General features: G+C 32.4%; 1 protein-coding gene across 2 annotated transcripts in view; it reads right to left on the reverse strand.

Moving 5' to 3' along the window:
• The window catches only part of CCDC73 (coiled-coil domain containing 73), a 220122-nt gene that overhangs the window by 80553 nt on the left and 124869 nt on the right, over positions 1-14700 (reverse strand). Inside the window, exons 1-2 of one of the 2 annotated variants that reach the window (XM_016147087.2) lie at positions 8062-8078; positions 7769-7936 (exon numbers count right to left, since the gene is read on the reverse strand). The gene's annotated coding sequence lies outside the window, so the exon portion shown is untranslated. Of the gene's footprint in view, positions 1-7768; positions 7937-8061; positions 8079-14700 lie in introns of those variants that run through there. The other variant, XM_036221505.1, reaches the window with a different exon arrangement.

Below are 14700 nucleotides of genomic sequence, written 5' to 3' on the forward strand. Positions count from 1 at the left end.
CCTTCACATGTAATAAGCTTCCTAAAACTTTTGTTTTAATTATATGTAAATGTAAATACATGTAAGTATACTAGATTGTGATGTGATATGTATTTCTTACTGTGGGTCACGGTGCAAAAAGTTTTTTAACGCTGTTATAAGACAGCTCGATAAAGTGAGAAATGCACTAGTTTTTGAAGTTTTGTAGTAAACCTAGATTTTTATTATGTGCTTTCTAAAAAAGACATATGCATTTTTGTAGATTCCTGTAACAGAATCCAAAACAAATGTGGATTCAAATTCTGTCTCCTCTAACTAACTTTGTGACTTCTCTGGGTTTCAGTCTCCTCATCTGTATAACAGGGACAATGACACTTATTTCACAGGGTGTGAGGATTAAATGAGGTAATGCATTAAAGTCCTAGCTTAATGTAGGAGTTCAACAGCTAGTGAAGAAGTTATAAGGATGTTTACATATATAAAACATGTCTTTTGGTCATTTAAAGAGACATGTAATATTTGAGTTGTGGCTTCATCCTTATTTTACTTTTAACAAACCAAAATACTCTCACATTTCAATATTGTTTTTATTACAGGAATCTCCAAAAATGTATATGCCTTTTCCTATTTTGAATCATAACTTGAATAAACTCAATGACTCCATACAGGAAAGTAGTCATTTAAGAAATGCTGACTGTATCTTTAACATTTAGCTTCAAAGTGTTACTAACAAACTCCTGTAAATAATTCATTTATTTATAGTAATTTATAATAATAAACTTGTTTATAATGCAAATATTTATAAGTTATAATAAACACAATAAACATAATTATTTGTGTTGTTTATATTTCATTATAAAATATATATTTGACAAATATTTTATAAATTGCTTATAGCATTACCTCGGCATTCACCATATTACTGATACTATATTTTACAGTATTGTTTTCTTTTAAAAAGCTTTTTAAAAGCACATAATAAAAATCTATATTTTACCATAATTAAAAGTTATAAAGGCTTTTAAATCTTTGGAAGTATTTCTTTTAAATTACATCTTAAATACTCTATATTGAAAAGTAAGTTAGTCTATAATCCTGATAGGGGTCAGAGTAATAACACAAAACGGACAAATTACACTGTCATTCTACTTAAATTATTTAAGTTATTTAATTTGACCTGTAGATAGTCTCTTGTCTTCTCATCATGCCTGACTTTTAAGTGGGAGGTCTTCATTCATGATGATCCTTTAATAGAAGCAAAGCTTTCTCCATTTAACCCATGCTGTTATCAATCATGTACAGGGATAAATGAGCCTGTAAGATTTTGCCAGTATCACAAATGACACTGTGACCTGAGGCCAACATCTTTATTTGCTTCTCCAGTGATTCACTTCAGCAGATATTAACCAATTTTATAATCCATGAAAGGCAAAATTAAAGGACACCATCCATAAAACAGAATAATTCCTATCAGCAACAAAGTGATGTGTGTATTATCTTATAAATTATATGGCCATACAGTGTGGTAATGTAATGAAGTAAAGATGGTAATAATCAAATGCCGAGGGCAAACGCTAATATGCATTTAATCACACAGCATGAAGCCATTTGTCACTACAGTTGAATGCACGTGTACATAAAATACATGAGTCACGTCCTTATTGTTATACTTTAACAGCATCAATTTCACACTATCATTTCACATAACGATTGGTGGGCTTTGACATTAGCTCAAACGTTCAGAGTATAAACAAAAACATCAACAATACCTTTACAAATATAAACAATTTTTTGATTTTTTTTATTTTTTAGTAACTAAAACATTTTCCCCAAAAAAATCTTTGTTAAAGAGCTGTAACAACTACCTAGTTTCCTTTTTTTTATTAAATAGCCCATAAGTTGGTATTATCATATTGTCTTTATTCCTAGAAATACTCTTATGACTTGAACTGAATATTCAGTCTTATAAGCATATCTCCTTCATAAGTAATTATAAATATTTAGATATAAAATATGCATAACATTTGCACAAAAAGTGAACCCTTGTGTGAAAACTGAACTAATTATACAGAAGCCAGTATATATGTATATTCAAAATGTTTGGGAAAAAATAACAAAACATGACTCATAGTCTATCTTGTATTAGCAATGGTTGCGTTAGCCATTATATATTGTAAGTTCCCTGACTAGTGGCCAAGTCTCACTGTTATTCCACACTTGCCCATTCCAATAATTTACAAAAGTCAGGCACTCAATATTTGCTGCATGGAATTGAACAGAGCACCTGTATCCTTTGAAAAAGTGGGGAGTAGGATACTTGGAAACCATGAGTCAAATAAGGTAGCATGTGCAATCAGAGTGTTTCTTATAACTGTGATAAACTTTAAGAAAGTTATCACAACACTAGAAAAGACCTAGAAGAAAACAATTATGTAATGAAGGAAAATGGAAAAGCATCTACAGATGAATTTTTAAAATTAGACTTCTTATATAAGACAATAAAGAACAAGAGTAACATAATTCAATACCTCTCTGTTCAAGAAACTGCAGGTGATATAAATTTGAGTTAATGATCTTTACATCTTCAAGGTCGAGAAAGGTGGATAAAGTATTTATTTAAATAAGTATAACCCCAGACATGATAACTAGGCATGTTATAAAAAACATGATACATTTTTTTAAAAAAGGGTGCTGTAAGTGTTCAAAGGGTTCAAAGTACACTGTGCCCTGAGCCTCAGCAACTTTACTTATAAAATAAGGATGCTAACTATTCTAAGTTTAAATTTTTATTTGATCATTAATTTGTAAATAATCTCATTAACTAAAAATATATAGTAATGAGTACAATAGCAAATTGGAGTAGTGTTTAGTGCTACTCATAGCAGTACAATTATGATTTAAATAACCCACAGAGAAGAGACTTTAGGATACTGAAGAATCCAAGAAATAGTTCACAGAAAAGAATTTTGAGACAGATCTGAGCAAGGAGAAATCGAATTTGGCAGAAGGATAACATGTTAGTTCTTAGCAACACAAAATCATTTGGAAAGCAAGAGGTCACTGATGAGCAATATTAGATATGAAGTGAGGTATAAGTTAGCATATGAAATCAAAAAAAGGAAGAGGATAGAAGAGAAATTGAAACATTTTACACCTTACATAAAAAAGTCAGTAAAGATCAAGTGATTAAATATGCAAAGAGGGGATAAGTGAGATCTGGGAGTTGGGTAAAGGGGAAATACATTGCCTTAGAAAAAAAGAGAACATTCCTTTCTCAGAAAGTAGAATGAAGAATGACGTGAAAGGGCCAAGATACAAAGATTGTTGTTGAAGTTCCAGAAAGGAATATTATAAAGTCAAGTGCAAACCTGATCTTGTTAAATAAATTTCAAAATACCAGAACTAAAAGAAATCTTAGTCTGAAAATATTAACGTAAATAAAGAAAACAAAAAAAAAATGTTTTCATTCATTCGACAAATATTTGTAGAGAGATACAGATATAATAAAGATAATTATAATATAATGCAATCATGTGCAATGGTAGAGATCCCTACAGAGTTATTATGGTAGGAGAAAGAAGAGACTTCTAATACAGCAAGGGAAAATCAAAGATGGCTTGGGAAGGTCAGTAACTACCTGGAGAATGTGACTTCTGGGTTGAGACTTAAAAATCTTAAAAGTTAGGAAGTTAGCAAACTGAAAAATTAGGTAAGAGGGAGTGACTCCATAGTGTAGTGGTTAGCATGTCTGCTTTACACGCAGAAGGTCCTGGGTTCCACGGGCCAGGCCCCGAGTGTGCCCTACCTTTACAGATCTATTTCTTAAGAGGAAATGGCAACATCCATAGGTCAGGGGAAAAAAAATAGGTCAGGGTATTTTAGAGGAGAAAAACAGCATAAGCAAAGGCACAGATAGGAGAAATATCATTTTAAATGAGAAACTAAAAATAATTTGAAATTAGAGTCCACTGTAAAGCTCGGAGAAAATGAGAGGAGGCTTGAGAAGCAGACAAGTCTTGGGAGGTTTTTTATGCCATATTAATGAGCTTGAACTAATTATTACCTTTGTGCACTCTGCTCAAATACAGAATGCTTTTCTCTGTCTTTTCTGTTTTGCACATTATTTAAAAATCAGATCAAATTCTATCTCCTCCATGAAACTTTTCTTATGAAACTAGCTCACACCGGTTTCTCCTCTTCTGAACTCTACTTGTTGTCTGCATCAGATGATTATTATGTTATCACTCCTATTGTCTGTTACACATAATTGTGCAATTTTTACATCAATTTATAATGCTGCCATAAATAATGTAATTTTTCATTAACTGCATTTCATGTTTGTAGAAGGTTTATTAAACTGCAGTGGGAAACATTCTTTGGGAACACTCGATAAGTATTTTATTAAATTACTATAAATTATGAAAAATCATTAAAATTCTTACTTTTTTTTTTTTTTTTTTGGTAAAGAGTTTATTTGAGCCAAAACTGATGACAACTGCCAGGAAGCAAGATCGCAAATGCTCTGGAGAAATGGTAATTTTTCAGTTTCTTTTATGCATTTGGAATTAAGAAGGAAGATTACATGAAGGTGGGAGAAAGCAAGATAGAGATTAGATTACAGGATAATTGACAATGGTTCCTTGAAAGAAAATATTTTATACTATTATAATAAAATACTCTATTCACAGTAAAATCTTTTCCAAATTTCTCCTTGTGCTAAGAAAAGGAGTAGGGATTTCATATACAAATTTTAAAATGTAGAAATGCTAAATTCTACAAACAAATGGTCTCAGATGTGTGAAGGAAATGAGAGAACTGGAAATTCTCTTCATAAGAATCATTATGTAACCAAACACGAAATAAACTATAAAGGTACCATTAAATTTAACCTAAAGTAACACAACAGAAATCTTCGCATTAAGCACATACACACTAATTTTGGCCACTTTCCAAATAAAATGTAGTACAATCCTTTAAACATTTCTCAAAACACATAACCTTTAACTAAACTCTAAATTTTTCCAAATATGAAACAAGAATAAATTGCCAAAATGTCTTAATAAAGGCTGATTCTACAGAGCTGGAAATTTATTGTTCACTGAACTCAAATTAAAAATAGTTTTAGTTTTATATGAAATTATTCAGTGCCAGAGAATGTCATAAAGGCTTTTCTCACTAACGGAAAGTTTTCATGGGTCATAAGAAAACTAAGAAAGCTGAAGGCTTCCTGACATTCTCTGTCATGTCAATATTAACAAACAGAATAAATGAATTATGAAAATTACATGAATAATTTACAATAAAAATTTCACCTAAAATGTGTACAGTGTACATTACAACAAGAACATTTTTGCCTTATCTACATAATCATCTCCCAAAGTGTATTCTAAGGGGCACAAGGCCCCCAAGGTACATCTCTAAAAATAAGTTCTATAGGCAAATAAATCTAGGAAATGCTGCATACTAACTCCCCATCTTAGAGATTAACTGTACCACCAGCATAATTAGAAGCTGTTTAACTAACTTGAAGCCAAATTTCCCAAATTTACCTTGACCATAAAACTCCTTTTTTTATAATTTCTAATGCAAACTAATATTTTTGGAAATATGTGTTCCAAAGAAAGTATTTTGGAAATTCTAATCCATAAAATGTTCTGTTTTTACTTTGCTAGAGGCCTCATTTAAAAAAACAAATTCCCAATAAGAAACAATTTCCTATTCAACTATACAACTATTACCACCACCAATAGAATATTACCTTCAACAAAGATATTTACCATAACAGGAATCCCTTCAACCATAGCCCTTACAAACATTTCCCTCAGTGTGTTCTATTAATATGCGCTTCAAATAAAAAAATAGAACCCAAGATCTAGTGCAGTAAAAACTGTAGACTCTGATCCATTCATGGGTCAAGAAGTCAATGTGAAAAGTCTTAACTAGAATTTTTTTTAAAATAAAAGGCTAGGCTAGAAAAAATAAAACAGAAAACATAAGAGTACATTGGTCACAGTAAAGATGAGTATTGCCTCACGTGTACTATATTTCAGTTGTATATACACACGTTTATACTGGCCTGCATGTAAAATGTATTCCTTAACGTGAGCTATAATCAAAAAAGTTAAGAATGCTATAAGTTGAAAAAAAGTTAGGTTAAATAGATTCCTTTACTGCAAGACTTTTTAGAGCCTTAATGACCCCTCAAGAGCATTTGTGACCACAGGAAACATTTTTTTATTGAAGCATCTCAAAAGACTAGTGTTTCTTGGAACACAATTTAGGAAACACTGCCTTTTGGAAACCATGCACCTCCAACTGTTTTGGGGCACATTGCATAAAACCAATATTCAATTCTCATCTCTTTCAGAATATCCAGATTTCTCACTTTAACTGCTGGTTCTTCACTATTTGGTTAAACTTACAATGGCTTTAATTTGATTAGCATAAAGTAGTAAGCACCTGTTTCAATTTTGGCTCTATCACTATTGGCTGTGTACTTATCGGTCTTGCATTATTATTTAATCTCTTTCCCACAGCGTCCTCATAGTGTATATGGAGAATAATAGGAATACTTATGTCACAGGTTTGGGAAACAGCACCAGTAGTTATGAAATCCAGGCAAAGCTAAAGAAACTAAAAACACTATGCTGCCACCCAGTGGGCATTATGATATAAAATGATACTTTTTAAAAACCTATTATAAAAGTTCCTTCCTGATACTATGGTATAAAGCAAAATAAAAATTAAAATATTCTCTCAAGTTACATTTGAATATCCTATAAATCACCAAAGTGAGAAATATAATTTTTAAAAATTCAATAACTACTTTAAGCCAATCCTGAAACCAGAGAGGGTTATTTATGATAACGCTAAAATTGGTTAAAGAAATGCCTGAAGAAAACAGAAGGATTGCAGAAAAAAATCTATCCACATAATATTGCTGATTTTCAGGTTAGATTACTATTTCAGTAAGGGTTTTTCCTTCAAGGTGCAGAACAAACACACAGCCACAGGCATTTACTACAACTAAGGCAAAACAGCAAATAATGAAAAGTGAAATGATTTCATTAATTTAAGTGCTTCCACTTAGTGGAATCTTCACATTTTCTTTCTAAATAGAGTGTAACGATTACAGATATCCCTTGTTTTACCGAGCTTCGCTTTATTGCACGCACTTCAAAGATGATGTGGTTGTTTAACAAATTTAAGGCAAGACCCCTCCACCTCCAAAAAGATTATGACTTGCTTTACTGTAGTCTGAAACCGAACCCACAATATCTCCATGGTAATGCCCGTACAAAGGATCCCATAAATGCCTAGAGAGTTATCATTGGTTGTACAAAGCTAAGTAGAAGATATAAACAATGACATGACTAATTTAAACCCACAATTCAGCATGATCAGAATTAGCGGGGAATTACATTTCAGTTGTTTCTGCAAGACGCTTTAGAAGGAATAAAGTTACCATAATAAAGAAAACTAGAGCAGTTTTCCTTGGGGATTTACACACTTCCGCTTTCATTGCTCTAGGAGAATTTCTGTATTATACCTCAAACATACAGCGAAGTAACTAACATCCACCAAAGTCCAGATCCACCAGTCACACAGTTCAAAATGTTGCAAAAACTCTGAGCGCCAGACATGTTTGAAAACTTTCACAAAAATAACCAACATTATTGCCTTCTACTCATAATACAAAGGTGAGGTTTCAAAACAAAACAAAACCTTAAAAAAAAAAAAAAGTATAGGATGCCCCCGCGCTTCTCTATGATGAAAAGACAAGACTCACCTTACTAACCCGCGGCCTTGATAGTGCTTCAGGATAAGCCCCGAGAAGCCCAAGCAAAAAGAGCGAGGTCCAAAAGTGATGGCTTCTCCCTGGTCAAGCGAGTTGAATTTTCCAGACACCAACAACACAACATTCAGAAGACTCCAGGGCCAGTAAACCCCTCAGCAACTAAAGCGAGGAAGGGGAAGGTGAGGTAACCGAAGACGCAGGTTAAACCCTTAAACGGACTCAAGACAAAATGATTAGAACTACTTCTAAACAGCCCACCCGCAGAGTACTGACTGCTCAGTTACCTCAGCCAAGCGCCTCTAGCTCCCCCAGAAAAACTTCCGGTTCACCTTTACCCACCCCAGACCATTTCCGGTTTCCAGGCCAAGAGACCTAGGTGAGCTGGGGTGCGGAATCAGGCCCTAAGGCAAAATGTGATTGACTTTTTTTTAAAGCTACAGGCTCTTGGAAAGCGTTCCCTAAATGTTTGATATTCTTCTTTAAGTAAAATATTTATCGGCTTACATATCCATGTTTAAAAAAAAAATCTTTGAAAAGATAAAGAAAAATCTAATGTGTTACCTGGTGGGAGCAATGGCAACTGTGAGGGTAGAGACAGACTTCTCACTGAATACCTTTTTATACTTTTTTATGTTGGAATTATGTGAAGGTGTTATCTATGCAAAAAGTTAAATGTTGATTTTAAGTGAAATAATAAAGAGAAAAACTGTAGCTAGAATCATATTGATGACCACAGCTATTCCAGCACCTAATATAGAATGCAATATATTTTAGGTTTCCTACATAGTTTTTGCTGTGCTAGCAAAATCTGAAATGGTCTCTTTACTCAAAATTTTAACCATGTTTCCAAGTAAAAGTCTATTGAGAACTCTTTTTTCACTCTCCCACTTCTTTCAGGTCTTTGCCCAAATGTCACCACATTAGGAAGACCTTTCCTAACTACCCTATATAAAATAGTAACACCCACATACATATTCTGCTCTCCTCAGATTCTACTGTTTTCTACCTTAACACAATCACCATGTAACATGTTTGTTTGTTTATTGTCTGTATCCAGGAATGCGAGTTCTATGAAGGAAGAAACAACTTTTATCCACTTTTGCGTACCAAATTCTAGCACAATGTCTGGCACTTAAGTGCCAAATAAACGAATGGATGGAATATGACCTTTCAATTTGGTATATACTTACTCTAATAATGACTAGTAATCTACTGATAATTATTTTTGTCACACAATGAACTGTTTTACATATATTTTCTCATTTAGTCTCACAACAATCCAATTATTATGTACTTTTTGCACAGTAGGAAACTAAGGTACAGACAGCTTAAGCAGTTAAATTTAATGACTTCTGATCTCCTTCTAATTCCAGGCAAATTTCCCAATGATTGGTAAATGTAAAACACAACATATTCTTGAAGAGATATTTAAAATAATTTCTAAAATTTTTTTGCCATTTCATTTTTTTCTAAAACACTATAGATATTTTTAGTTCAATGGAAAACACCTTGGCTTCAATTGAAGTGCATATTTTGAAACAAGAGTTTAGTTAATTACTTAAAAATAACTTCAACAAGAACAATAAACTTAAGCCTATACTTTGACCCCAAAATCCAATTTCTGAGATAATATTCCAATGTAAATAATCAAATGGAGACAGAAGGAAGAATAACAATTTGTACAAAAATGCTTATAGCAGTGCTATTTATAATAAAGAAAATTTTGAAATAATCATTCTGAAAGTAGGTATACCTTTTCAATGCATAAAAATCTAAGTAATTTCAAATGAAGAAGACAGGATGCAAAAGCAAGTACACTAATTAAAACTATAAATATATCTTTGAATTCTGAGTAGGATCAGGACAATATAACATCATTTAAACTCATGAAATTCTTATTTTAATTGTTAAAGTATTTAATAAAACTTGATAAATTCTAAAGCCTATTCTTTCAAATTTTAAATATATATACTTGCCTAAAGCCATAATCGAAATTTTCTTTTACATACAGTAAGAGAACCCATAAAATGACCATCCTTATAGTTCTTCAAAGAATCGCAAATCACAATAAATTTGAAGTACTACTTTGTTCCAATTACATAATTTTTTGGTTGAATTTTAATACCCAAAGCCAGCGATGTATGAGATTAAGTCACTCGTAGTTCTGGTGTCTTTATAAATGATATAACCTTTTTGGAAAGCAATATGATAACATAAGAACAACTATGAAAATGTCACTTTTCCCTCCCACTTCTTGAAATTCAAACAAAGGAAATTACATGAAGAAAAATTATGTATGCTAAGATATTTATCGCAGCACCATCTATAATAGAATGAATTGGAAATAATCTAAATATCAAAATTAAAAAACGAGTAAATTATAGTGTGCTAAAATGACATTTTGAAGATTATACAAAAAATAATAGAAAAATTGTAAGAAAACAAACCTCTTTTTATTGCAATCAAACATTGTGTACAATTTTTGTCATGTTATTACCATAATTACTTAATTACCTAATTATCATATGATTACCTAATGAACTCATTAGAAACAATACTACTCCTCTGTACCTGTCAGTGATCTAATCCATGGTGTTAGTCAATTATGTAGGGAAGAAGTGAAAGAAACCCTAAAGACTGAAAGGGGGAAATCCTAAAAGAGGACTTTACCTATTGACTATAGCCCAGGACTTTTTATGAAAGGGTCCGTAAAACTCAGAGGACCCAAGAGAGGACTCATCTTTAGCTACCTTTCTTCTAGTACCTCACAGACATGAGCTGTAAGACCTCCATCTGTAGGTATGTTGCCTGCCTTATTTTTTTCTGTTTTAACACCAGAATTTTGATTCTAGTAGCCAGACAGAAATTACCTGGTCCAGATATCTATGTCAAAATAACCAAAAATATTTTAATACAGCATAATAAGATGGAAATTATGTTTTTTAAATGTCCATTTGTACAATGGCCTAAAAGTGATATCCCCAAAGCAAAAATAATGGTTGCATAAGCCCTTTAATTTTTAAAATTTTTATTAAAAGTTGTTATATAGTGAATTGCATTTAATGGATTGCCTATTTTGTCTTTGAGTAAGTTGCTAATAGCAACATGTCTTTTCTAAAAATTAATAAACACATTAAAACTGTTTAGAATTCCATACACTACTTCCATTTGCCTGGCATATTCTTATAGTCCTCCTCTCTGGGCTCTCCTTCCCTAGAACCTCACCCCATCCCAAGTTCCCTTAGCTTTTGCACATACCATTCCCTCTACCTTTTCTGTCATTCTGCCTGCCTAAAAACACCTTCTTATTTTTTAAATTCTAACTCACCTGTCTCCTCTTTGAAATTTTGTAAACCCTCCACTTCTCTCGAAGCAGAATTGGTCATTCTTCCCCAATACAATCACTGTATTCTACATACCCTTATTGTAGTAATTATCACACTCTACTGCAATTATTTGCACTTTTTTTCTCCTAACAGACTATGAACTGCTTCAGGACAGGGACTCTGGTCATATTTACTTTTAAATCCCCAAAGGCTAGCACAGTGGATGACACACACATAGTGGTTAAGAGCAAATGGCTTGTTACAAATCTGACTCTGCCATTCACTAGCTGAAGACTTTGGGGAAGGTTTGATTTCTGTGCCTCAAAATCCACATCAGTAAAATAAGGATAATGATATCACCTACCTCTAAGATATGAATGTGATAGATAAGGTACATAAAATCTATAGTACTGTGCCTGACAGGTAATAAGCATTCAATATGTAATGACTGTTATTATTATTATTATTATTATTATTATTACTATTTATTGTGACTATTTTTAAGAACTCAGTATGTATTAATTGATTGAGTGAATTAATGAATGAGTGAACTATATATTATATGGCTATCAGACACCTAAGTCTGAGCGCAGTTGATGGGAAGTTCTTTTTTCTTCTTCACTCTCTTTTCCCCCTTTTAACTCTTCTCCTTATATCCTCTTCTCAATTAATCTGATATAACTTTACATATATGCAAAGTGAAAGCATTCGTCACTACAGAGTGTATGTTCTTTTTTATCAATAGATTGTGCATCTTTATTACCATGTGGAATCATTTTTACATTTGACATAGATTAAGACCTCAGAATGTCTTAATCCAACTCTAGCCATAATTGTCAGAGAGTGAAAGCATGTCATTTTTACTTGATGTAGTAAAGGGAGTGAGCCTATTTACATGTCTCCCAAACTAGGTTCTGTATAATCACAGTTTTCACATCCTATAGTAATAGTCCCGGAGCTACTTAGAATTTGTCGTGAATAAGCACAATGACTCCCTAGGAGAATAACAGGAGATAATATCTACATCGAAGAATAATGTTATATGCATAAAGTAAATGAACAAGTTTCTGCAGCCTACATAAATGCTATAGTGAAAACAAGTGCTTATAACTTGTTACAGTCATAGCACTTATCATATTTCATTATAATTATTTGTTTCCATGCTTGTGGGAAGAGATTATATCTTATTCGTCTTTGTATTTGCAACCTCAGCACAGTGCTTGGCACATGATATATACATTTAATAAATATTTATGTATTTGTACTTAAGTTTAAAGTAAAAGTCGCATGTAACTCAAAGAACTTCATGTCATAGCAGAAATCTCTCTAAAATTTGCTGGGTATATTGGGTTTTCATTCTGGCTTTTTACTTGGACATATATAAGAATGTAACATGTCAATTAACTACTGATTTTAGGCATCAATATCAGGATGATATATTAATCAACTGTAAAACATTATCTGGAAGACGTACTACATGTATTACATACACTATAGGACAGGTTTTATTGTGAGCTGATTTGTTTATTTTTATTTAACCTATTTTATATATACACTACACAGAACATTAAAAAAATTATTCATATTAGAAAATTTGCATTAAACATATGCCACCTAAGACTTTTTTTACTTTTTTCCTAATATACTGGGGTTTTCTTTTAACTTTCAATTCAAATATTAATGAAAAGCAAGAAGACAAATTCAGCAAGTTTATGAAATTTATATTCATTTCCCCCTCTACCAGATCCTCTTCTGGACCCCTTATGTTATGCTTTTATAGATAGCATTATCCTCCAAGTTTCAAGATAGAAACTTCAAAGTAACAGTATTCTTCTCTTTCCCTCTCCCACTCTTCTCCTCCAAGTTACAGCACTTACTAATGAATTTTGCCTGAAGTAGGTGAACGAAAGTGAAGTAATAAATCCTAGGGTTCCTATTTGAAAAACTGGGTAGATGGTGTAGCCATTTAGTGAAATGGAGAAGAAAAGAGGGCCAACACTTTATGGGTGAAATTGATTATCAGAATGACTTTGGCTGCAAATAACAGAAATCTTGAAATCAAATTGTGTTAATCAATAAAGAAATATATTATTGCAGGTAATAGAAAATTAAGAGGTAGAAGACTCCAGATGTGGTTCATTAAGCCTTATGCTCCACTTTTCAGTGATTCTCTTTGTTTTGGCATCCTCTGATGCTGGCTCTATTCTCTCATTTATAGCAAAATAACTTGCAGTTCTGAGCATCATATCCAAGTACAACAACGCAAAGAGGGAGAAATGGGCCATATTGTCTACCAACTACTTAGAAAAGAGAAAAATCTTTTCCAGAAGCCTCCCAGTGGACAGCTCTCATTGGCCCAAACTCATTCACATGTATACCTTAAACCAATCACTGATGAGAGAAATAGGATCATCATGACTGGCTTAGATCAATCAAGATCTACCTCTAAAGCTGGAGAAAGCGTCTTCCTTGAGCCATATGGCGAGGAGGAATGTGAAGATCTAACAAAATCAAGATTCTGCCAATAAGAAAGAAGGAAATAAATGGAGTTGAATAAGCAACCCACATAATCTGCTATAAAAATCAATGATTCTGTTTTTGCAAATGTTAAGTTTAAGATATCTGTGAGACATCTGCATGGAAAGGTCAAGGTGGCAACTGAAAATGTGAGTCAGGAAGCTCAGAGAAGAGTCTCAGCTGGTGATACAAACTTTGGGAATCACAGCATAAGAGTTTAATCCTTGGGAATAGATTAGATAACACAGGAAGAGAAAGTAGAGATGAGGACTTTAAATTGATCATCTTTAAAGCAGAAATAATAACATTACCTACCTTTGTGGATTATTATGAAAGTCAATTAAGATAGTGAGTCTAAAGCACTGAATACATAGTAAACACCTAATATCTATTAGTCACATGTTAACCAACATCCCTGATGGCCAAATTTCAGCCACAGTAACATCACGATAAAAAAGATACTTTCTATTATGCAAGCCTCCCAAATTGATGAATGATTGCCTAATACTAACATTTATTGTTCTCTCTTTCTCTGATGTGACTGCAATATGAGATCTCTAATTAATGCACATTATCATTAATGTCTAATATCATAAATGCACAACCAACTTTCAAACACAGTAAATGTAATTCATATGAAAACACATCAACCATAATTTAATCTCATTTAATGACTCAAAAAGTTTGTCCTTATCTTGATGTCTATCAGAGTCTTAATATCACCAATTGTGATAATATTGCTTAGTATAACATGACACCATTAGGCTAGGATTGCACATTTCTATAAAAAAAAAGTGATAGATGATCAAAGAGAATGTTGTATACTGGTATATAAAAGTAAGTTACAAACATCAACAAGTAGTTGATTGTCTTACATATATACAGAGTTCTTCCCAACAAAAACTCACTCTATTCTATAAAGATTATTCTAACAAGCAATTCCTAGTGATTATTACCCTTAAGTTTGTGAACCCATTACTAATTATACTGCTGTAATGAACTTTCGTACCTGGCTATCACAATTTTTTTGAACTTCTATATACCGTAACAACTTTTGATTCTAATTTGTTTTCATCAGTA

This window comes from Rousettus aegyptiacus, unplaced genomic scaffold (assembly GCF_014176215.1).
Source record: "Rousettus aegyptiacus isolate mRouAeg1 unplaced genomic scaffold, mRouAeg1.p scaffold_m13_p_5, whole genome shotgun sequence".
NCBI classification, from domain to species: Eukaryota; Metazoa; Chordata; class Mammalia; order Chiroptera; family Pteropodidae; genus Rousettus; species Rousettus aegyptiacus.